Here is a 24,256-nt window from a genome sequence, read left to right on the forward strand (position 1 = left end):
GTTGAGTCAACTCTGTCGAACAACTAACTAAACACCGTCCTCCATCACTGACTAAAAAAACAAATCCGGACGGCTATAGGAGAAAAAAAAAAAAAAGTTGAGAAAAAAATACTTATTGTTATTGGTAGATTGGACATGCTTTGTCTCTTGCTGTCCAATGATGTCGTAACAAAGGCGGGACTAACAAGCCTCGCTGCTGCTGGGGAGGGGTGCAAAAAATAAAAAAATAAAAAGATCTGCACGGGCTTGTGCTGTGTACCGTTAAACTGCGATACAAAAGAGAAAGTTCTGCAGTTTTAAACAAAGGGAGCTTTGAAACTGCGGATTGATTGTTTATTTGACAGAAACAGATTCTAGAATTTGACACCATCCCGGTAAGTTACAATTTCAAGGCCGCTGATTTAGTCTAAAACAAGATCTCGTCGGATAGACACACCAACATGCAGCTTGCATTGGTATGGTGGCAGCGACGTAGATAGTTGTTCACATGGATGCTGCAGGAAGTGGTTAGCTTGTAACTGTAAGCAACAATACCTTTTGTGTAGGTTAACGCTTTAGTTTTCTATCTTGCAATCTGTTGTTAATCTCTCTTTCACGCTGTAAATGGGACATATTAATGAAACAATGTATTATCGTTATTATTTTAATATTTAAGTACTTGCAAAAACTGGTTGGGAGTGCTATCTGCTGTACTGTATCGCAGGGCTTGTTATTCAGTTTCATTGACATGATGAGGAACTGGGTTAGTTTCTGTAGCCTTGCTTTTGTTTTTTTTTTGTTTTTTTGTTTTGTTTTTTTACATAAAAAATAACACATTCATAGATTGGGTGCCCATGTCATACAGTACGTATTTGGTTTAATCCAAGTAGTATTAATATTGTGCTTCATTTCAATAATTGTGACTTATTTTGTGAAGTTCATTAAGTTGAAAAAATGCCGACTGTTACAAGTAGCTTAATCACAGCAGAAACGTATCTGCTATGTTTGCATCAATGTCTTGCGATTCAGATGTTATTGAAAACAGGGCAGCAGAGTTCCTTCCAGTTTTGCAATTGTAAACGACCCAGGCTGAGCGCTTGTGACAAGCAGAGGCTTTTCAGTGCAGTGCAAGTCAAAGAACATTCGGCGAGTGCTTGGAGACCTGCCAAACTAATTCACATTATGTTTTCTAATCCTAATAGAGTGAACTGCACCTCAGTAAAACACATGAAACCAATCACAAATAAACACTTACTCGTGTCCCCTATAGGTCCCACAGCTTAATAAAATAACAACATTAGTTGGTTTTCCATGCAGTCCTAGTAAAGCTCATTTTAAAATGAACACAGCATCAGTATTGCATTAGGACAGTGGTGCCCAAACCGGTCCTGAGCAACCTCTGTATCTGGTTTTCATTCCAGCCGAGCTCTGTTACTTAACTATACCCTTAATTAAAAAATAAATAAAAATAATAATTTGCTTAATTAAAACTTTTTACTTGTTTTCAGCTCTTAAACAGTTGCAAAAAGTTCAAGTTACTTATAAAATGTTATAGCTAACTTAAAATCTGCAAATGTTTAAGAGCTGAAAACAAATAAAAAGGTCAAAGTCAATTATTAGCTCAATTAAGGGTATAGTTAAGTAATTGAGAGCTCAGTTGGAATGAAAACCAGCAGACACACTACATAGTAGGCCAACATAATAGGCCAGATCTGCTTCCACTGTTCAAAAACACAAGTCATGTCTTCTTGCAACCTTAATTAGTATGCTGTTTTCAGTGCCATCTCTATGATCTAAAACAACCTATCATTCAGAGTCAAATGTGGACGCCTGGGATTGGATACTATACATTTTTTAAAAAGTATTTGCAATGCAAATCTAACTTACTCCATTATTACTGTGCATGTGCTTCACATTAGAGAGTCAGCTGATGAGTCATAGGGGAGAGATCTGCTATACATTATTGTGAATTGCCTAAATATACACTGTAAATATTTTGAAAGAAAATTTAATAGTCTCTAATTAAATTTTAACAAACTGCTGTTTTGTGTTGCACTCTACTCCTTGATTGAAATTGTGAAGGATACATTTTGTGAAGTCTGTCATCATATGTAGTCTTTCTATTGTAATCCTTATTAATGAATTTGGCATCGCAGCGGTGGGGTATTGCACTTAGCCCCATTCCAGGTGGTGTAAAATAACTGCCTGTTGCATAATTGCCTACATTTATGTTTTGGTATGGATGTATGTACAGTAGTCCAGCTTTTGTCGCAGTTGAAGTCTTTGGGTGATTTAAAACATTCTGGGTGTAGTTCTGCAGAGGACTGTATTCTTCAGTCAGAAATCTAAATGGGTGTTTTTATGGACAAGAGGTGTGGGACATTTGCTACGGGTAAAGTTGATTTTTAGCATAGGAATAAATAGCAGGGCTGTTTCATAGTAGGGCTCTCTCCAGGAATTTTCTACAGTTGGGTGGAAGAGCACTGTAGCCTGAAAGACTTAATAGAGAGAAAAAAAAAAAAAGTTTGCACTCCTGTCTACAGTACCAGGAGTTACCTCAAAATAATTAAGAAGACAATGAATTTGAATACAAATGTGATATTGAGCATAGAACTTTTAGGCTTTCAAATATTTTTTTACTCTTACTTCGTATATCAGTAAGCACATGAAAAGCATATCTGTGTAAATGCACTATTAAAAAATTAAATAAAATATCATATATATATATATATATATTTTCTCTTCTTTTCAGTTTGGTTACTTTCATGGTCATTTTCACTGTTTTTGCTACCAAGATAATTATTTTTCTTTTTAGTAGTCATGTTAACATTTTAGCCTGTAAAGTGCTTAAAACAGAAACCTGCCCTGCCTTGGCGTTACACTACAATACAGCTGTCAGTTAGTGTGGTTTCCATGTTCTTTTGTTACCCATCGGGAGGGAGGGGTTGAGCTGTGTTTTTAGTATGTAGCCAAAAACACGTAGCTTGGTGTTAAATGATTGGGTCTTTCCATCAAACTTCACTTACTGGTTGGTTAATATCACAGTCACCAGTTTTATTTCATTTAAAGGTGCAGCGCTTACTGCTTTAAAAAATTCACCAAATTCGTTTAGTTGTAAAGGCAGAATTTATAATCAGTGTTTTGAAGTTCTTTTGTCCCTGTGGTTCCTATATACCTCATTGTGACACTAATACAAAGTCAAATTCAACACTTTGCCTTTCTTTTTGTTGTATTCCAATTGAAGAGGAACAAAAAATACAGACACTCCCTGTTGTACAGTAGTTCTTGATTCTGTAGCGTTTTTTCTATAATAAACTCCACAGCAAACATTGATTAGACTTCTCTTATTTTAAATAGAACAGTTATGCAGACATTCTTGAGTTACTGTACTTCCTTTTTATGTATATGCAGAGAGTGTGTTTCTGCCATTTTGTCACATTTCTTAAGTGCTAAATGTTGGTTTACTCACCCCTTTTGCATGAAAAAGTTATTCTTTAGAAGTTATTATGGGAAGTTCCTGTTTCCCATTATTACAGTAGGGTCAAAGGTACAGTGTCTACAGATTATAAACAATCAAACTATAGTAGATCATGTCTTAAAGTATTGCCAGGTGTCAAACATATCTGAGACCGTTAGATACAACCAAGAACCAAGTTCCCCTTCTCTTCATATAGCAAAAGAGTTCCTGCTTTAAACTACAATACTGCTTTTAAAATTCCCAAACACAATGTTTCTATGTACAGTGCACCATCTCATTGCTTTATATGTTGAAGTTATTAGCTGGCTGAATCTACAGTAAGACTGTTCTACAGTACCTTTCAATCTGCTGGTAATCAAAGGCATTTCAAATCAATTACACCTGTTGTATGCAGTACTGCAGCTCTCTCATATCATTTACTGACAGATTTGTGGAGTGCACAGGTTTATTTGTAATTACACGATATGCATCACAATATATACATGCGACAAGCTACTTTTGTATGTTGTTTAATACAATAAAAGTTAGAATAATGATGGTCTGTTTTGTTCAAAGGCAAACGTTAAATGATTAAAGTAGCACATAAACCAAATTTCATCTCATGTCATTACCACACTAGCCGAAACATGCGTTTCCTACAGTTTTACTTGAACCGAAAGCACAAAAGGAGCTGTTTTTGGTCGGCAGATTGCTTGCTAGAGCTCAGTGAAAGGGTTCTGCCAAGAGACCCAGCAGCAGCAGCTGTCAAGCACACTTCTATGAAGCTGGTGTTTTGTATGTTTTGAAAAGGTGTTGATGGTACACCGCCCAATATAAAATACACATTTCAGCAGCTATTGCCCATACATTAAATAAATATTTCCTGTATTACAGAATGCATTAGGTGATCGCTCTGCTAAAAGTCACACCAAGTTATATAGCATTCAGTCTAGGTATATAACTTAAAGCTGCCCTTACATTTTTATGAAGTAAATATACATCTTATATAATGCAAAAAAGAAAGAAAGAAACAAACAATCCATTAGGACATTTTTGCATTACGTTTTGTATTGCTGCAAACTTAATGTGTCTGTCGTAGCATAGTGTTGCATTAGTGTTCATTTTCTTCATACAGTAATTATTATTTTCAGAGGTTTATAAATATTAACATTCTTATCTGTGATATCCATTTTTGAGACCACCTGTCTTCCAGTGACTTCAGGTTTGTAGGCTGATCAATCACAAGAAACAGACAGTTGCACACAGGCACAAAGCTTCCGGAGCACCTCAGGGGTTAAAGGACATCACTTTTGGAAGCACTGACTGGATGCTTACATATTGAATGCCATCATGATTCTGATTTTTATATGGCATGAAGCTTACAGTGTTGTACTTATTTTACTTTTTGGTAAGATTGCTTGATAAGGTATATTGATGTACTGTCCCTTTTGTCTAACTTTACAATTTATCAAAATGCTCCAGCTTCGAATGCATTATACTCTGCTCTCAGTTGAGCAAGAAGCCGGGAATCTCCTTGTGTATTTTCTCTTTGTGGCTGGCTGTAGAGTTGCAAAACAACAATTGTTCCTTGAGCATACAAGGTAGTGCTTTTGGTAATTTTTTTTGAACAATTAAATGCAGGTGTTGGCATTTAAACATTTTAAACCATAGCTACATTACACACACTCTCTATATTACATTCTGAGGTTTACCTACAGCCCTGGTTAATATTTTCAAAGCAAAGAAACCCTACATAAGCCAATAACGTTTGAACATCACAAAGTGAATGTAAAAACAGGTACACATCAAAGTATGTATTGAAATTAGGGCTGTCGCTAGATTCAAATTTTTGCTTGGTTAATTTATGGGCATTAGTTGATTAACCGGTAGATTCATCCTTGCACATTTTTTAATAAAGGTAACAATCTTATAGCCTGTCGCAAATTCGCACCACTGATACAAAACCAAATGTTAAGTGTACAAAAACATACCTGCCACTGAGGCGTTTAAGTATGTGAAATTTACCCACCACAGACCAAATTAACCCAAGTTTGGCGGGTGTTAATTCCACTCCCTGCGCATATGGTGGCAATTTGTGGCCGTATGTTATGAGTTATGAGCTGCTTCTCATTTCCAGTCTGCTGTCACACAGACCATTACAGTTATGAGCTGCTTCTCATTTCCAGTCTGCTGTCACACAGACCATTACAGTTATGAGCTGCTTCTCATTTTCAGTCTGCTGTCACACGCACCATTACAGTTATGAGCTGCTTCTCATTTCCAGTCTGCTGTCACACACACCATTACAGTTATGAGCTGCTTCTCATTTCCAGTCTGCTGTCACACACACCATTACAGTTATGAGCTGCTTCTCATTTCCAGTCTGCTGTCACACAGACCATTACAGTTATGAGATGCTTCTCATTTCCAGTCTGCTGTCACACAGACCATTACAGTTATGAGCTGCTTCTCATTTCCAGTCTGCTATCACACATAGCCCAGCCTGACCTGTGTGTTTAGTTTTTGTGTTCATGTTTTTGTTTATTTGCTTTGTCAACCAGTGTTGTTTTTTTTTTGTTAAGCATATTTTATTTATATTTTAAAAAAATCAAACGGCACAAGCGCCATTGCACTGTACCCGCAGTAGTTTTCCTTAGTTTTTCTTCCTGTGTCCGGCCTGACGTCACCACTCAGCCATACCTGTCACATAGTGGGGAAATGGCTTTTATTACACCAATGAATTGTGTGGTATGATGTGCAAGCTCTGCCAGAAACACTAAAAGAATGCAGAGGATCAGGGGATGAATGGAACAGTGTAGCCTGGGTATGAATTAAGGTGGGTTATTATTTATTAGAGGAGGCTGTGTGGTCCAGTGGTTAAAGATACAGGCTTAGGAGGTACCTGGTTCAAATCCCAGCTCAGCCACTGACTCGCTGTGTGACTTAACCTCCTTGTGCGCCGTCTTTTGGGTGAGATGTTCTTGTAAGTGACACTGCAGCTGATGCATAGTTCACACACCCTAGTTTTATATCTTGTAAAGCGCTTTGTGATGGTGGTCCACTATGAAAGGGGCTATATAAAAATAAAGATTATTATTATTATTATTATGATTATTATTATTCCATTTGTTTGTCTTATACTGTATATTAAATTTCATTTTTCTGTTAAAAGTGCTCCCGGCTATAATGCTCTGCCAGCCAGCTATACAGAATTCCTGGGGAGGACCCTGGCTTTAATGACTTTTTAAAGTGAAGCTTCATATTCGTGACCTAAAAGTTTTAAGTAATGACTGTAATCGATTAATGAATGGTTGTTTTAGCTTTGTCCTGAATTTCCTAACTCCAGAAATCCTGCTGTGGTGTAAATCTTTCCAGGCTATGTGAAAGGACAAGAAGAGCGTGGAATGCTGTAGTGGCTGTGAAGCTGCTGGCAGCGTTTAGTATATTGTGTGTTGCCCAAGAGACTGTTGTACTCTAGTCATGAAGCTGGCATACTGCAAGTGTATAAAGTCTTTTGTTAATCTGTTGAGGACTCTTGTACAATTTCATACATATGCAAGGGTTATTATACAATAACAGAGCTGCTTGGAGGTTACAGCAAATGTACTCTATTTTAAAAAGAAATCTAGAGCCCACAACTAAATCATTTTTATTAAGGCCCTACTTTGTGCTTTTCTCTTTATTTGGTATTGGAATATTTGTAAGGGAGACTGAATGACTGTAGACCTGAAATATCTTTGCTGTATTATATTATGTTGCAAATGCTGCTTGTCTTTCTTTCTCTGAACTCACTATATGGTCTGTCTAACATGTGGCTTTCCCGATAATTTGCTACCAGTAATGATTAGGAAAATCTACCGTGTAACCTATAAACCTGAGGATTTGATCATTACCTTAGTTTTGTTTCTTTTCACATACTGACTCTGCGACATTTTGAGACATTAATGAAAAATATAATTTTGCCCAAACTGCATGCAAAAGTGGGCCTTTGTCTGTGCTTCAAAATATCTTCTGTTCGAATTAACCATGTGCTTTTACAAATGCTTCTTACTCCTCCACATAAGCACATCTGCAAACAGGTTTTTCTAAACTGCAGAGTTTTGGTCAAACTTACTACTACCATAAAAACCGCTGTGTCTAATATTAATATTATTACCGGTGTCACAGTGGGATTACTACAGCCATGGTTATTGTGGCTCACGCAAACTTAACTGTCAACAACCTGATTATTTGTTCAGTTATTTACGTCATGTTGCTAGGTAGAAACACAAAAGCACTCTTCTATTTAAAAGTTTTAATTTGATACTCTCAATACCCTTCATCATTTTGAGTGTTAAACGCAAGCTTTCGGATTATTAACTAACCTCCTCTCGACCCAGACACGTGTACGGGGAGAAAAAAAATAGCGGTTCAAGTTACCAGTCTTCGGAATATGAAAGTGTCACAGCTATACTGCTTCACTGTTAACACATTAGCTGTCAGTCTCCTATGAATTTCTTTTTTCCTCTACCTCTCGTGCCATTAATTTGTCAACATTCAGATTGAACCCGCCTCCGGGATCCGTAGCAAACAGCTAGTGGTTAGAAAACAGAGTAAACTTATCAAGTCTTCCATTCGTTGTAACTGCAGTACTATAATAATGCAGGGTTCTGTCTTTGAAACTTGATAAAGTAGCCAAAAAACGAAAATGCTACACAAGAGGTTTGAATTTGCTGAAAGGCATGGCAATTGCAATGCGGAAAAAACAGTACATGACTGGAGACGAAACAATGACAACTTTAAATACCACAAAAAAAAAAAAAAAAAAAAAAAAATGCACTGGTACACTTGTAAAGCATGGTTATGGTTCTGATTAACAAAATAAATGTGTTTGTACAGCTGGAAATGTAATGCACCGTATGCAACACAAAGGTGTTTTGTTTACTGCACTGTTTAGTTTATTGTTTTTCTTTGCTTTTTTAATTGATGCAAGCAGCACTGTTTAATACTTTTAAATTTGAATTAATACAACAAATGTGTAAAAGCCAATGCAGCTGGAACTATTGTCTAAGAAATTTGGAAAGAAATGTTCAGTAAAGCAAAGAAGATATGTTCTTGAACTTGTCTGGGGACATGATAAGATTAAATGAAATAAAATAGGTACAGATGTGTTGTAGGGTGTATAACTTGATTTAACGCTCTGTTAATTTATTATTATTTTTTTTTCAATCCATTCAGCTACCATTAGTCAGGGGTTTACACTTCTGGAATTGATATTACACTTGTATTTACTTGAACAAATTATTTAGAAAAGTGGAATAGTTTTAGCAGTTTAACCAAAAACAAAAAACAACACTGTAAAATGATTAATGGAATAAAATGTTGCAAACAAGGGTTATTGTGAAACTAGATCTGTTTATCTTATTTTATTTATTGGTGTAGAGCATGCAGCGTTTCCATTAACCGGTAAATACCGGTCAGAGACCGTTTCAAAAGCTTGTTGATGGGCAGAGACAGAAGCCTCAAGTCAGTTGGACTGGCAGCAAAAGGTGTGAGAGGCAGTTAAAAAAATTCTCGCTCACAGTGGCTCACTTCCTTAACGCACCCATAGACGGCTGCCATCATGGCACGTGCATGCCTGTTTACATCAGCCTGTGCTCGTTTTTTTTTCATTGAAAGAAAAATCTGCCAGTTGTAAACAAACGTGTCTGGTTGTGAGCTCATATATCTTGTTTGATATTAACAGGGACTTAAAAAAAAAAAAAAAAATGCTGATTCAAATACAGCTGCAAGTGGGAAAAAAAAAAAAAAAAAAAAAAAAAAAAAATTTGCAGTGGTCTCTTATCAGCTTCTCTGGTTTTACTATTTATAGGTATGTGTTTGGGTAAAATGAACATTTTTGTTTTATTCTATAAACGACTGGCAACATTTCTCCCAAATTCCAAATAAAAATATTGTCATTTAGAGCATTTATTTGCAGAAAATGACAACTGGTCAAAATAACAAAAAAGATGCAGTGTTGTCAGACCTCGAATAATGCAAAGAAAATAAGTTCAGATGCATTTTTAAACAACACAATACTAATGTTTTAACTTAGGAAGAGTTCAGAAATCAGTATTTGGTGGAATAACCCTGATTTTCAAGCACAGCTTTCATGCATCTTAGCATGCTCTCTACCAGTCTTTCACATTGATGTTGGGTGACTTTATGCCACTCCTACTGCAAAAATTCAAGCAGCTCGGCTTTGTTTGATGGCTGATGACCATCTATCTTCCTCTAGATCACATTCCAGAGGTATTCAATGGGGTTCAGGTCTGGAGATTGGGCTGGCCATGACAGGGTCTTGATCTGGTGGTCCTCCATCCACACCTTGATTGACCTGGCTGTGTGGCATGGAGCATTGTCCTGCTGGAAAAACCAATCCTCAGAGTTGGGGAACATTGTCAGAGCAGAAGGAAGCAAGTTTTCTTCCAGGACAACCTTGTACTTGGCTTGATTCATGCGCCCTTCACAAAGACAAATCTGCCCGATTCCAGCCTTGCTGAAGCACCCCCAGATGAGTCCAGTTTTCAGCTTTGCCCAACACCTGGTCGTCTAATGGTTAGACGGAGACCTGGAGAGGCCTACAAGCCACAGTGTCTCGCACTCGCTGTGAAATATGGTGGAGGATCGGTGATGATCTGGGGGTGCTTCAGCAAGGCTGAAATCGGGCAGATCTGTCTTTGTGAAGGACGCATGAATCAAGCCAAATACAAGGTTGTCCTGGAAGAAAACTTGTATTGTGTGTGTGTGTATGTGTATATATATATATATATATATATATATATATATATATATATATATATATATATATATATATATATATATATATATATATATATATAAATTTATTTAAACACTAAAAAGGTGGGGTGCGGTCGACCTTTATGCCAGTGCGACCTATACAACTATTTTTACAGTAAGTGTGGAGTGTGTTAAGCATTTACTGCAGTCTGTGTTGAGAAGGCTAATAATTATGGACTTACTGTGATTTGTGTATTTCATTTACTATACTGTACTATATCACATTTCAGGCACATATATAATAGAATGATTTTGACGCCACATGGAGTACTGCGTTTTGCATACAGGAAACTCATGGTTTTAACAGAGGGATTATCCTGATTCAGAACAAGATCAGAGGGAATGTAGGCAAGCAATCATTGTATTAGCATCTTGGTTTGCATGAAGATCTGTAATCATATGAGGATTACCGAACCAGTTGATCCTTTACAGAACTTTAATTGGATTATGGGATCTCCTTCCCATGATTGATCATTTGTAATTTTAAACTGCTTACTATTACCATTGAATGTATGTGATTAATGGAACTTAATGCTGCCTTTGCCCTAGGGAGGCTACTGAAAATAAGGGGGTTATGCTGGTAAATTAGTTAAATCGAGTCAACAAAAACTATGCTTTATCCCCACAGGCTTATTCATTTAAAGGCTGCCTTCGTAAGTCTTTTGTATCAAAACAGGCTGCTTCATTTTGTGCCGAGGTTTCTGACGTACAACTTTAACTTTCTGTAAAATATATACCTGTTTTCATCATTTATTTATTTATTTATTTATTTTAATTAATAAGCATCTCTTACCAGTATACTATAGATCTGGGCAAAATGTCTTATGGCAACATTTTTTAGATTTTTAGGCTTTCTTTTTTACTGTCTTGACATTTATTAACCTTGAGAGAATGTGTAAATATGGCATGTCTGCTGATCAGTCAGAAACTCTTGGTTAAAACATTGCAATGATTTCTGCAGGGAGGCAAGAACAGCAGACTGATATATAGCCTACAGCTATTGCCAAGCAATACCTGGTACAGTGTATTGATCTGCATGCTGCGCGCAGTTGGTTGGCAGGAAATCAAAGTGCTAATTTTCCAGTATTCTTCCCCTGCGTCAGCGGAACAGCTCACATTGTTGGCATAATAATTGCTTTGCATTTAAGAGTATACCTTGTCTGACCACATCAACCAGTCCCCCCCCCCTCCCCCCCGAAGAAACCCACAAATACTAAAACGTTTTTTTTCCTTGATGTTGTGCACTTCAGTAGGGAAAGTGGATTCATTGTGTTGTTATGACAAACAGTAATGATGTCTGTTTACACAAGGCAAGGCAACAGAGAGGACAGAAATGAGGGAATGAGACTGCATTGAAATCAAAAGCAAGCGAGTCATTTTATCAACAAAGGAACTACTGTTGCGGGCTTGTATACATTACTTCCTTTACTGTATTTTCAACTGTTAGTAAATCATTTTACAGACTGCTTTTTATTTGCAAATATGTGTTTGTGAAAATTGTGGTGCAGTTTGAGTAAAGGCATGCCTTCCTCACAAAGCAGAACAGTAGTTGTCTTCACCAGTGTGCAGGACTCGTTCCTATTATATGTTCATCCGTAACTTCACACATATAATCTAATTAAACTAGACAAATATACAGTAGTGCTTTCATTAGTGTGCCATTACACTGAAGGCAGCATTAGCTGAAACTCTTGTTTCCAGTTGTACTGCATATTAGTTACAAACAAAACTCTTTTCCCTCAAGCACTACTAATTTATAGTAACTAGTGCATGTTATGGTTTTATATGTATTAAGGTTGTTTCCTGTAAAGAACATTCTATAAGTAGTCTTAAAGGATTCGCTCACAGAACAACATTATCAAGCAGCTTGAAACACCTTCTCAGACACAGCTTTCCTGTTACGGATACAGTAGTAATAATGCTGGCCCCTTGGTTTGTCATGTGCAGTACAGCACTGAAGTCCAGTCTGGCACTGGAACCCTTTTGAGCCATGGAACAATTGCTTAATAATGCAGCTGTTTATTATGAATCAAACATTAATATGGACAGTAAAAACAAAACAAAAAAATAGATAAAATAAAATGTAGCTGGACTACAAGACAGATTAAATGTTGCTGTTTCTATCAGTCTTTCTCTGCTCGTTTTGATATGAATCATTGTTTTGTCTAAAGTCATTACTTAAAGTGCTCATGTTGCCTGGATGTCAAGTCTCAAGGTTTACCTGTGAAACTCAGTTTTTCACAGTTGAGTCTCGCAGCCGTGCAGTGGATTTTCAAGTTTGCGCATAAGTTTGTTATTGTTTGCGAGGCTGCGAAACTCTTTATAGCCTACATGATACAACAGTAAATCCAATAGAACTGTCCAAGCGTATTATTTCATTTTGGGGGACTGGGAGGTGGGTGTCACCATGAAGAGGTGCATTACCATTGTATATTCTGTAGCTGCTACGCAAACTCCCCCCTTACTCCAAAGATACAATCGCCTTGTTACTGATGGCTTGTCTGCGCAAGCCTTCTGTGTTTCTGTACACAGCACGTCATTACTCGGACAGAGACGAAGGAGAGGCTGTCATACTGTCACTGTCTCGTTCCGCGGAAATTACCACAAAAATAAGAGAAATGGACATCACTGAGAATGTAATTATTAAAGTCGAAAAATATAATGTTGTTTATGATGCTAGTGTCAGTGGTTATAAAGACAATAAAAATAGACTCCATATGGTAAGAAACAGCTGAACAATTGGAAATTGGTGGATTATTGGTGAAAATTATTTCACCTTAATTTTTGTCAAAGTGATGGGGAGCGCCACACACTGATTTTTTTTCTGGAAAATGACACTTCTTTGTTTTAATAATGTTGACCAATAATAATAATAATCACATCAACACAGAAACTGCAGATTTTATCCTGAAAAGCAATAAAAAAGTATCTTAAACTAATTTTCTTAGTATTTACAGAGAAATGTGTAGATGTAAATTATTCAAAAATACTACATGTTGAACCAGATCGCATATAAACACACATTTTTTTTGTCATTTTTGTAGTGTGTGGTGTACCCAGACTGTTTCTTTGTTTTATGTATTTTTATTTCAACTCTACAAAAGGAGCAATAGCAGACAGTATTTTCTTTTCATGACCTAGCTACAGTTGTATGGTTTTTTTTTTTTTTTTTTTTTTATTGTATGTACTCGTACTGTATTTGTGTTGCTTACTTCGCTCCAGGTGTGCATAGCCCTTAAGTCTAAGTCAGTGGCGTAGCAGTCAACCATGTGAAAAAATCTTGAGCCGTCACTCACACCTCCACTCAAGTGTTTCAGCAGGGGTCTCGATGGTATGAACACTTTCGGTTTGACATGTCTGATATTGAAAACAGTTATTCTAATCTTAACCACTTGCATACTGTGTGATCCCTGGCCCATTGTCACCCTGTATTGGACAAAGAGTTGACTGTGGTATTACTAGAGCTGAACATTTCTAAGATACTGTATACTCTAAATAATGGATCATTAACCTCATATGCACAGTGTGTTTCAATATATGTTGCACATTAAAAGTTATCTGATGTGGAGAGTAGTTTGTAGCAATATGAGTATTTTCTTCAAGGGAAAGCTCTTCTTTGCCAACATCAAGTGACAAGACACATTCTTCAAGGTAAGTCGTATATAATTGCAGTCTAACAAATCACGGGTAAAAAAAAAAAAGTGGACTGCAATAGTAGATGGTTAAAAATTGCAGAGAAGGCAAACTTCCTTACTGTGTGCCATGCTTTGGGTAGCTGAATGGTATCACTTGGAGTACAGAATTAAGTACTCAGAGATATTTGTTTTCCGCTAAGCTGGGCTTGCAGTATGTTGAGAGGAATTTACAAAGATGGCTCATCACAATAAGAGTTCTACAATTTAAGCATTTACTTTAAGAACAGGTAAGGCTTCAATAACAAGAGCACAGTGTTCCCCCAAGTTTCCCTTTAAGTATCTACAGTAGTAAAAATGGGTGGAAGTTTTTGATGGCCTGGAACTGCAGAGTTCATCATTGGGTGTGCAGCTGTCTTTTATTCCATCAATTTCTTGGCCATTATAAGTTCCTTGGTGCAGTAGTTGTGTTTAAGTTTACACTAGTTTAGACTGTTTTTACTTTTGCTTCACTATACATTGATTGATTGATTAATACCTAATAATGCCATATGATAGGAACAATTATTTACATTATCAATAAGGGGGGGAGAAAAGTAAATGAAGAATTTTTACTGTAATCCTGTGCAATAGTTCAGAGCAGTGGTTCCCAACCTTTTCTCTGCCGCTGCACACCTTGATACCTTTGATTATTGTTTGAGGCACACCACCATATTGTCTCCAAATGAATTTGCCCTCTAATCGTCTCGGTTTAAGCTGTTTGCCACCCATGCCATTCCTCTAACATCGTTCACTTAGCTGTGCAGACCAGTATTTTCAGTCGACTCACACACTCGCACCAACAAGATGCCAAATAGAAATGTGTTTTATATGATGAACAATACATAATACAAAAGTTGTACCAACTCAAGAAACATCAACTAGCGATACTATGTATCAAGACTTTGTTAAAACCTATGTGGTATTAAAGTCATACTTTCTGTGTAGCGTGAGTAGAACTTTGAGAGAATTCAGTAACATTTCTTCATTATCGGAGCTATTTAAATCCTGCTTTGAAGCTAATTTTTGATATAGAAGAATTAATTTGGAGTTTGTCCTCTTCATCTTAGAGGTACGTCTTCTTTCGTATGGATTTGGAAGTGAGCAACACTTCCATTCACAAACTCCAACTCTGAGAGCCAAGCCACTTTCATGTTCTTAGTTTCATGTTCAGCTTCATCACGGCAAAATCTCTTTTCTTCAAACATTTGTCAATTTTTGGGTCATAAATTTGAAATTTACTGCTGTAACTTTTGAGGTTTGAAAAACACACTGACCACAAAGTGACTCCTGTGAGCGCAGCTTAATGTTGCATCTGTCATGTACACATGTAGAGCAACGGTACAGAATGCCAGCTTTTTTTTTTCTCGTGTGCAATTTTTCGAAACACTGGTTAGAGAAGTCAACTGACATTGACAATAACTACATGTTTTTGTTCTTTCCTTGTCAGATTTTAAAATAAAAATGAGGTAGTAGGCTGTGTTGGTGTGCATGAAGCACATCGTATTTCAACTTATTATCGTGTATAAAATATAATTCTGTTTACTGTGTGCTTCTTTAAAAAAAAAACCTTGGAGTTAGGGCTGTGTATCTTTGGGTTCCCAACGATACAATACATACTTTGATACATGGGTTACATGTATCAAACCTATGCGTATCGCAATACAACTAATAAAACATGGCAAATTGTTTGTCTTTGTTATTGTGAACTTTCAAATTTGTATTTCCTGTTTTTCTTCTTTTCCCTTTTATAAAGGTTTACCATGGTATTTTTTCAGTTTTGCTATGCTTTTCCCATGCATACTGTAGTTCAGCCTGGTTTGCCATGTTTATTAATATGCTTTACCATACCTTGCTATTCTTTACAATGCTTACCTATGCTTCTCCATGCTTTCATTATGCCTTATTACACTTAGCTATGCTTTCACAATGGTAAACTTATACAGTAGTCTCTGGGGAAAGGAACACCTCCTAAGAGAACACTTTGGTGCTGGGAACCATCTTGTAGTGAAAACAGAATTGTTCCATTGTAAATGCTCCACCTAAAGGAACAATAACTTTGCTTAAAAGAACACCTTTTTGGCACAGATAGTGATTCAAAACTAATACAGTACTGTTTTAAAACCTGATAATTCATTGTAACAGGGGAAGGTGTTATGTGTGTGGGTAATCTCTGGGTTAAAAGTCAGTACACAGAGCATTGCGTTTGACATGCCTCACAGGCGTGCAGGTATTATTCAAACACAATTACAGTTTGTGAATTAGTGATTGCAGTTTCACTGTGCAGTCACTAGGATACCAACAATGGTAACCAAGTGCGGGGTGAGGCAGGTACAAAAACATTCAAAACAAACACAATGAAAACACAGCTAATAAATAAAAGGTGCTGTCAATATGGCTAGCGCTACCTCCGCTACAAGGAGAGTCCCGCTACAGTCTGTGAGCTATTCCCTTGCTATAATTTGGGAGGATTTCGAAAATCATCTAAACTAACCCTAATCTCGAACATTAAAAAGTCGTGGTTACCCACACAACCACTGCTTTTCTTTCCATGCTTTTTAAGCCTGATATATGTTATTAACTGTTGTGTCTCTGCTACTTCTGGTCTTTCACTGTATTTAATGTATTATGCATTGTTTTTTAGTGTGTCTTGTAAAGCGCTTTGTGATGATGGTGCACTATGAAAGGCGCTATATAAAATAAAGATTGATTGATTGATTTATTGCACAATGTCAGGGTTCACTTCCTGTTTTGCTGCCTGCCAACGGGTTGCCTTTTTCTCCAATGGTTCAGGCTGCGCCGTGACTTCACTGGCTCGTCTCGCAGCACGCATCTCCCAGCATGGCACAGATTTTCCCTCTAGTGTAGCATTTTCTTATGAATGGCTTGGTGCACTTCAGAGTCCGCCCCTCAGCCAATCGGGGGACTTTCGATCCGCCAAGCTTCTGACCGAGTCTCCGTGCTCAATCAGTTGCTTGGCAACGCATCTCCTGTTGCGCGTCAGTAATTGTCCTCGGCATGTTGTGTCCGGTGCGTCTTGGAGAACACTCTTCGGCTAAGAGAATGCTTTGCTTGCTTTCTGAGGGGTGTTCTCTTAGCAAAAGACCTACTGTGTAAGGAATAGCTTGAGTATATGCTAGCATGAAACATTTCCACAGTATACAACAGTATAATCCAGTAATGATATCAGCATTGCTTTGTTTATATGCAAAAGTTACTAACTGCAAAACATGCCATTCTTAATCAATCTGTTTATGAAAAGATTATTTTAATCTTCATTACCGGCAAAAACATATTAATGAACATGACACTTAAATGCAAATAATTGTTTATGTTTGACAGAAATTATTCAACATGCTCATACTATACACCCTCAAAATCAAAACATTCACCACATAAATCTTTCAATATTGGCAATAAGGGAAGTCAAATAGAAATAGTTTAGCGTCTTCGTACTGTACTTATTGAAAACCTTGTTTACAGTCTGGTTTGTTTACAATCTTCAGTGTTAGCTGTAGGCACATCACCTAAGCCCCTTTAAGACGTACATTGTTCACTTAAGGTTTTCTTCAGAAACACTTGGCCTGCAGAGCACTTCTTACTGTTTATATACTTACTATATCAGCTGCTGTAGTGAACACTCCTCCTGTTGGCACACTCGTGCTTCTGTTCAAGAGGCGGATTTGCAATTCAAAAGATTGGCTGCATTTTCAGTATGATTTAATTTACTCTGTGTGATTTCAATCTCCCTCTCTCTTAAAAAAAAAAAAAAAAATGCCATTTGTGTAATGTCCACATATTGGATTGTTGATCTTGAGCTCCAGTTTGAAATTACTGCAGAGCTAATTGAGTTTTACCTGTTGGTTACTGTACTACAGGCTTTCTTAATATTTAACCACAGAATTCCCTCCAGCAGTAGTGACAAAGCTGGAATCGACCCATTTCTGTATCCTGTCAACATCTGCTTGGTCTTTTATATTGGTTTCATACAGCTGTGGTCTGAATACTGTAACTGTGCCATGGTATGCCTGATTACAGTATGTGGCATTGGTCTAAATACACTGCAGTTTAAAGATTATGTGGCAGTGAGGGGGTATCATTTACAGCCGCGGTATTACAACTAAACAGAAATAAATATGCTTCTGTTGTAATAGACTGGTGTAGGCATTATCCTGCCCGGTAATCCTATGCTGTAGCTCTGTAATGCACATTTGAACTCCCTGTTGGCATAGGACATGTTATTTCCACAAGATAATCCTCATTCATTCTGTGATGTTGTTATCTGCCTTCTGTTAACGAATGGTTTATACAAGGACGCTAATCTGATATTCGTAGAAAATAGAAACCCTTATGTGCTGATTCTGTCTGTCTGTCACACTCTGCACGGTGAACCCAATAGCTTCCTTGATTTTACGCCCATCTTCAAAATGTTGTCATACAGTCTTCTCCTCCAATCGACAGCTGCATTTGGATATAATCTGATAAATTCTCTATACTATACAAATGTTTTGAACCAGTTCATTCAGTCTTTCATTTTCTTACCTTTGCACTTTTATTGAAATTGCTTTTTGGCTCTTCCTCACAATATTACACTCATAATAAATGATACTGTAAATTATACTGCACTGTAGCTATAGACCTGAGAATGTGCCAGCTTCAGTTATGTCATGATTTTATCACCACTCTCAGCTGCTTGCACTTTCAGGCTATTAAAAGCAAATGCTCAGAGAAGCTGCATACATTATGTTTGATGCTTAAGCTGGAAGTAAACATGATGTTCCCTGCTGTACCATGAACAGTATGGCACAAAAAACTAGGGCATCAGAGTGTTCTTGCAATTAAATTAAATTAATTATCTTTCAATAGAAACATGGGATACAGCCTTACTGCAAATCCTGCAGGGAATAATTCCCCCATACATATTAAAAGATACTGTATGCACACTCTCTGGTTAACACTCTACTATATACACACACTGTTGCTAGAAACCATATTAAATTGCACATTGAGGGAACATGCTAAGCAAGGGTGATACATCACACAGGGTCACAGACCGCTTGAAACAATTGTAAATTAACCATTTATTGGACATGAAAACTTGACTCTTGGTTGCACTATAGTTCCTTTGAGATGCAGAGATTTTTTAAACAGAAGTACCATTCACAATGTTAGCATGTGGGAGGCACACTGATAGGACATAGCATCTGTACTTCTGGGCTGTCCATTAAATGCCAGCAATGGCATGCATATTAAAACACACAAATGTATGCAATTCATAGCTTTCACTACTCAATCTACTATGTGTTCTATAGAAAACAGAAACAGTGGGAAAGGACACTGAAAAACAAATGGAACAGAATGACAAATGACTGCTTCCTGTGTTTTCATCCGTATTGTGTATGGTACATTTTATCAACCATTGTGTGGGTGTTTTGCAGAATTAAAAGTAAGCACGTTTGTGTCAGTGTACTGTGTAGGTTTATTTATTTTGTATGGTTTTTTTTACAGAGTATATCACTAGCTTTCTAGAATTGTATGAACTGCTTTGAACCTACTGTAGATATACAATATTGTATTTGTTTCTTGCTGGTTGGGGGAGGGGGTGGGTGGAGGCCTGTGCTGTTGTCCTGGACTGGGCTGACTGTGAAAAGCAAATGAAGAAGCATGCAGCCATTGTACTTGTGGTCGGTTACTTCCTAGTGCCTCTGCCCATATAAGGCAAAAACTCAAACTGCCTCATTTAGTGCTGAATTGAGCTGATAGTCTCATTAGCTTAAGTCTGAGAGGGGGCAAAAAAAATCTTTGTTAATTAATTCCAATAAGTTTTTGTCAACAACAAACAAAACAATCCTGTTCTCCATCTGTAGAATAATGGGGTACACAAGTTGCAGGACTTGCACAAAACATTGCAAACACCTGCCATGTGTTTGTAGGGCACATTGTGTTCATAGCCTGTCCTTCTGAGAAGTGATTTATTTCTTGTGCAGTGAATCGCTTTCTGATGGGGACACTAACCCACACAGACAAAGGTGTAAGTTCAGTGCAGTGGAAATAGAAATATGGGATAATTCTGTGGAACTAATGTCTAACTTGGCAGTTAGACATTCAAAGATGGCTGAACTTTATTGATGTGTTTTTTATTTTAGTTTTTTCTTCATTTATTTGCAGTATTTTGAAAATGAAAATGAAAACAAAACGATCACTGTAGTAATACTATACCAAATAGAGATGTTTAATTTGCAGGCTGCTTGTTGATTCATTCCCGTTGTTATTACTGATTGATTGTGCACGCCTTAAGGCCAGTGTCAGGGATTTCCCCAGGTTGCTAGTATAGACGGTATTAGGCTTTACTGTAAATCCATTTGTCTGACTATTGGCTCATCCAGGAAAAAGATCAGGGTACAGTTTTACTACTGTGAGGGGGGGGGGGGGGGGGGGGGGGGGGGTATAGTGCTTGCACAAACAGAGGGTATTTTATGTTTCCAGTCAGTTTCACAAATGTAACATTTACTATTTAACTGACATTAACTGTTCTGAAACATGTTGATATTATGTTTCTGATATTAACATTAATTCAAATGGATGTGAGAAAATTGGTAGTGTGAGGACTATGTGTGCTCTCTGTCACAGTTAATGTAACTTCCCTTTGCTCAATTCAGTTAAACATTCCCTAGAATCCCTTACAAATCTAAGAGGCAAAAATCTGGGTAGCAGTGGAACGCAATCCTTCTTTTTCAACCATATTGTACAGTATTTCAAGGCATTTAGTTTTTTTTTTGTTTGTTTTTTTTTTTTTTTGTTTTTTTGTTTTTTGTTGTTGTTTTCCACTACTGGTGCAATTTAGTAGTGCAGTATTTTCAAGTGAATGTATCAGGTGGGACAATTGTTTTGCAATGGGAGTAAGTGTGGAGTAATATAGTGCTGTAAGCAGCCCTGCAGTATGGACTGGGTATGCACATCCCACCTCAGTGCTTTACGAATTATTTATCTACACCCTTATTGCAATGTGTTGTGTGGCTAAGAGTGAAACAAGGACTTCCTGTCCTTCAGGAACAAACACCAGAAGGCCATATATGTTCTAAAATGTGAGCACGTCCAGTTGTGGTGGTATTTACCTAAAGTGATTTCAAAACACAAGCGAAACCGGTTTGCCACAACAGATACAGTACTGTACTGCAGTGTAGACTAATCTGAATTTCACTTTTGTACTACTGACATTGATACTGGATGCCTACAGTGCATCGTGACAGATGTGCAAGGTTGTCTCTATATGCAGTGCATGTGCCTGCTCATAGGGTAACAATGTACTGGATTGCATTTGATTCAGTATACAATTGCAGTGCAATTCCAGAAAACAAAAACACACAAAAAATGTAAATCAGTCAGTGCTAGTATATGCTGCAGCTTGGAGAGTTTCTAAATTAGAAGTTGTAACCTAAACAGAAAGGTTTCAACATTTAAGTTGCACATGAATTACTAATAACTTTTTTTTCAGTCTAAAGTTTGTTATTAGAAATAGTATTATCTGCCCTCTTTTGTAATACTGTAATTCTATCTTGGGCACTGTTTTCATTACATTTTGGGGAAGTAGGGTATGAGATTTGAAATGGTTTTTTTTGTAATTTCACTAGTTTAAAAAGTACTGTATTGCACACTTCTTAGCACAGAAGGTACATGGCTTTCACAGGAAATATTTTGAACCACATGAATTGATCACTATGTGCTGTGGTGTAAACTGATGCAATGAAATATCCTGTTGTGAGACTGGCATTCAAAGTTAAATATTCTGCAAATCAAATATGCACCAAGTCAGTTTTGTGTTTTAAACTTAAGTGAAATATATTACACCTAAAATAGTATGCCAAGGCTGCTGTAAATTATTATTTTTTTTTTAAAAAGCATGATTTACAGTACATACAGTAACAACTTGTTTAAAATAAGTCTACTGAATGCAGAAATATTCAGTTAAACAGAAGGATACAGCAGCAGTGTAGTTGTAATTAATCCATACTGTAACTACAGTATACTGTAAAACCATACTGTAAAACTACAGTATACAGTAGGTAAGAATTTGTTTTCTAAAGTAAATGTATTAATCATTGATATGGCTTTCACATGCAGTAAGACAGAAACGTAAGAAAGTTTAAGTTTACTGGTGTCTTCCTGCCTCATATTCTCACGGGACAATATCATTTGCACAGTTCATTAAACTTCCTACTTACCCTGCCTTTCATTGAACTTCAGGACTTCAGTGTTTCCAAAGACAGAGAAAATCAGGCAATCCTCTGTGTGATTGCAGCTGCCAGTTTGTGAAACATATATTTGTATAACAGTTACTATGTAACTATTTTATTTATTGATTTATTGATTGATTTAATAAAAAGGTATCATTGGAGTGTTAGAAATAGTCATCTTCATCTTGCACACTGTAACCTTAAGAGTCGGACAAAATTAGCCTACAGTATGTTAATGTACTGTACCTAGCTTGGTTGAGGTTTCGACATAACAAAAAGATGGTGCTGTGATCAAATATGACTGGCAGTACATTACGTCTGCTGATCATATCTGATCAGTTTCATCTTTGCAATGACATTTGGTGTACAACAATACTCTGAGTTTGATTACACTATTGTAATCAATACAGAAACTATGGTACTTCTACACCCCACCCAATACTACTATAAGTAATCAATGGAAAGTATTTAAAAATGTGCAAGTTTAGCAATCAATTATACTGTAGATGGATGCAGAAAACCAAAAGTCTTATGAAAATCAGTATGTGTCGTCATCCCAGAATTATCACCACTTCAGAATTATAGTTTGATTTTGCTACTGCTAATCATTTCAGTCTGTAAAGTACTGTACCCTCAAAAGGCTGTGTGTGTGTGTGTGCACAGGATATCACAGTTAAGGTTGTCTAACAGTACCAGCATTTTTCAGTCTGCATAAGTGTGGCACAGAACTGGGTTCTGGTCAGGACTGAGGTGTAACCAGCGCACCAGATAGTTTTCTGTCTGGGAGTAACGTTACCGTCTACTTTTAAAACTGAGAGAGTAAAATATATTTTCAGTGGGTAAGATGCAACATTACCTTGAAGTCATGAGTAATCTCGATAAATACTACAGTATTTAATGGTAGTGGGGTAGGCATTAAAGAAAGAGCCTTCCATTTTGAACTACTGTACAACCATGCGTCTGTGCTACAAGGTTCTTTAGTGGCTCAGCAATTTTTTTAAAGGTATCACACTGACTCTGCAAAATAATTGTTACTTATAACGTATTTATAACGTATTTATAACGTTTTATAATTTTAACATTAAATTCTTGAACTTGTTGAACATGTTAATACTTCAATGTTAAACCATACAGATAATGCATTAATAATAAATAAGTTAATGACTTGGTTAACTCATAAAACTTTATTGCTCCGTGCAAGGTGGAGGTGGAAGATGAGATAAAAGATCCCTGTGGGGAAAAAAACACACTTTTCCCTTGGCAGGCTTTCTGTTGCGATCATTTGTATTACAAAGTGGTGTGCTGACTACAGGATTTTAAAGGACTTTCACCTCATTAAACTACTCACTTTGTTGATGGTATCTGAGCATCTGGCAGATGTTACAGTAGCTCATGAAAGCCAAATTAACTCCTAATGGAAATGGCTTAGAGGGTATTACTGTATATAATGTGCATTAACTGTGTGGTCTGCAAGCCTGCAGTAATCAGGCAGATCTGTGCAATTAAAGTGAGTGTGTGGCAGGTGGTGGGCAGGGTGACACTTACATATTTTAAACTGTTTATGACCTTGCAGGTTTAAAAACAGCATGGTAGTTAATAAGCCTACAGTACATGTTGGCAAACAACCTGGAGACTGTGTTTACCCTGCTGTTACTATCCTGGGAATAGGTTGAGGGGAATGCAGCACATGGAGAGTCTTGATGTTGGATAATAAGCAGCAGAATAATTTATCCAAATGGGTGTGCTTGTTTGCAGCTGATTTATAAAGGAAACTTGAACTAGCAGGCGTTTTGGTTGGAAAGACCACAGTGAGAAAATGTAATGGTGAGATTGCCTTTCGATCAATTAAGCAAGAAAGCTGCAGCACATGCTGGGGTACGGTGTGGATCATACTGAGCAGGTTTTTGTTGTCGGAATGTTAGTACCTTTTCAAAGAGCTTTGTGACTGAAGAATGCTTTATGGTGGATCACATCTGCTGTACTGTAGTTGTAAAATGTCCTCTGGCACTAAAAACAGATCCTCCTACCCCTTTGTGTTGTTAAGATTTAGGCCTACAGTACTAAACACAAATGTTTGGTGTTATAGTGATGCG

General features: G+C 37.1%; 1 protein-coding gene across 4 annotated transcripts in view; it reads left to right on the forward strand.

Moving 5' to 3' along the window:
• Positions 1–220: 220 nt before the first annotated feature.
• LOC121317511 (CYFIP-related Rac1 interactor A) overlaps positions 221–24,256 on the forward strand; it is a 59,919-nt gene continuing 35,883 nt past the window's right edge. For all 4 annotated transcript variants that reach the window (XM_041253525.1, XM_041253520.1, XM_041253524.1 and 1 more), the window contains exon 1: positions 221–374. The gene's annotated coding sequence lies outside the window, so the exon portion shown is untranslated. The remainder of the gene's footprint in view (positions 375–24,256) is intronic.

The sequence above is a fragment of the Polyodon spathula genome, chromosome 6 (assembly GCF_017654505.1).
Source record: "Polyodon spathula isolate WHYD16114869_AA chromosome 6, ASM1765450v1, whole genome shotgun sequence".
NCBI lineage: Eukaryota > Metazoa > Chordata > Actinopteri > Acipenseriformes > Polyodontidae > Polyodon > Polyodon spathula.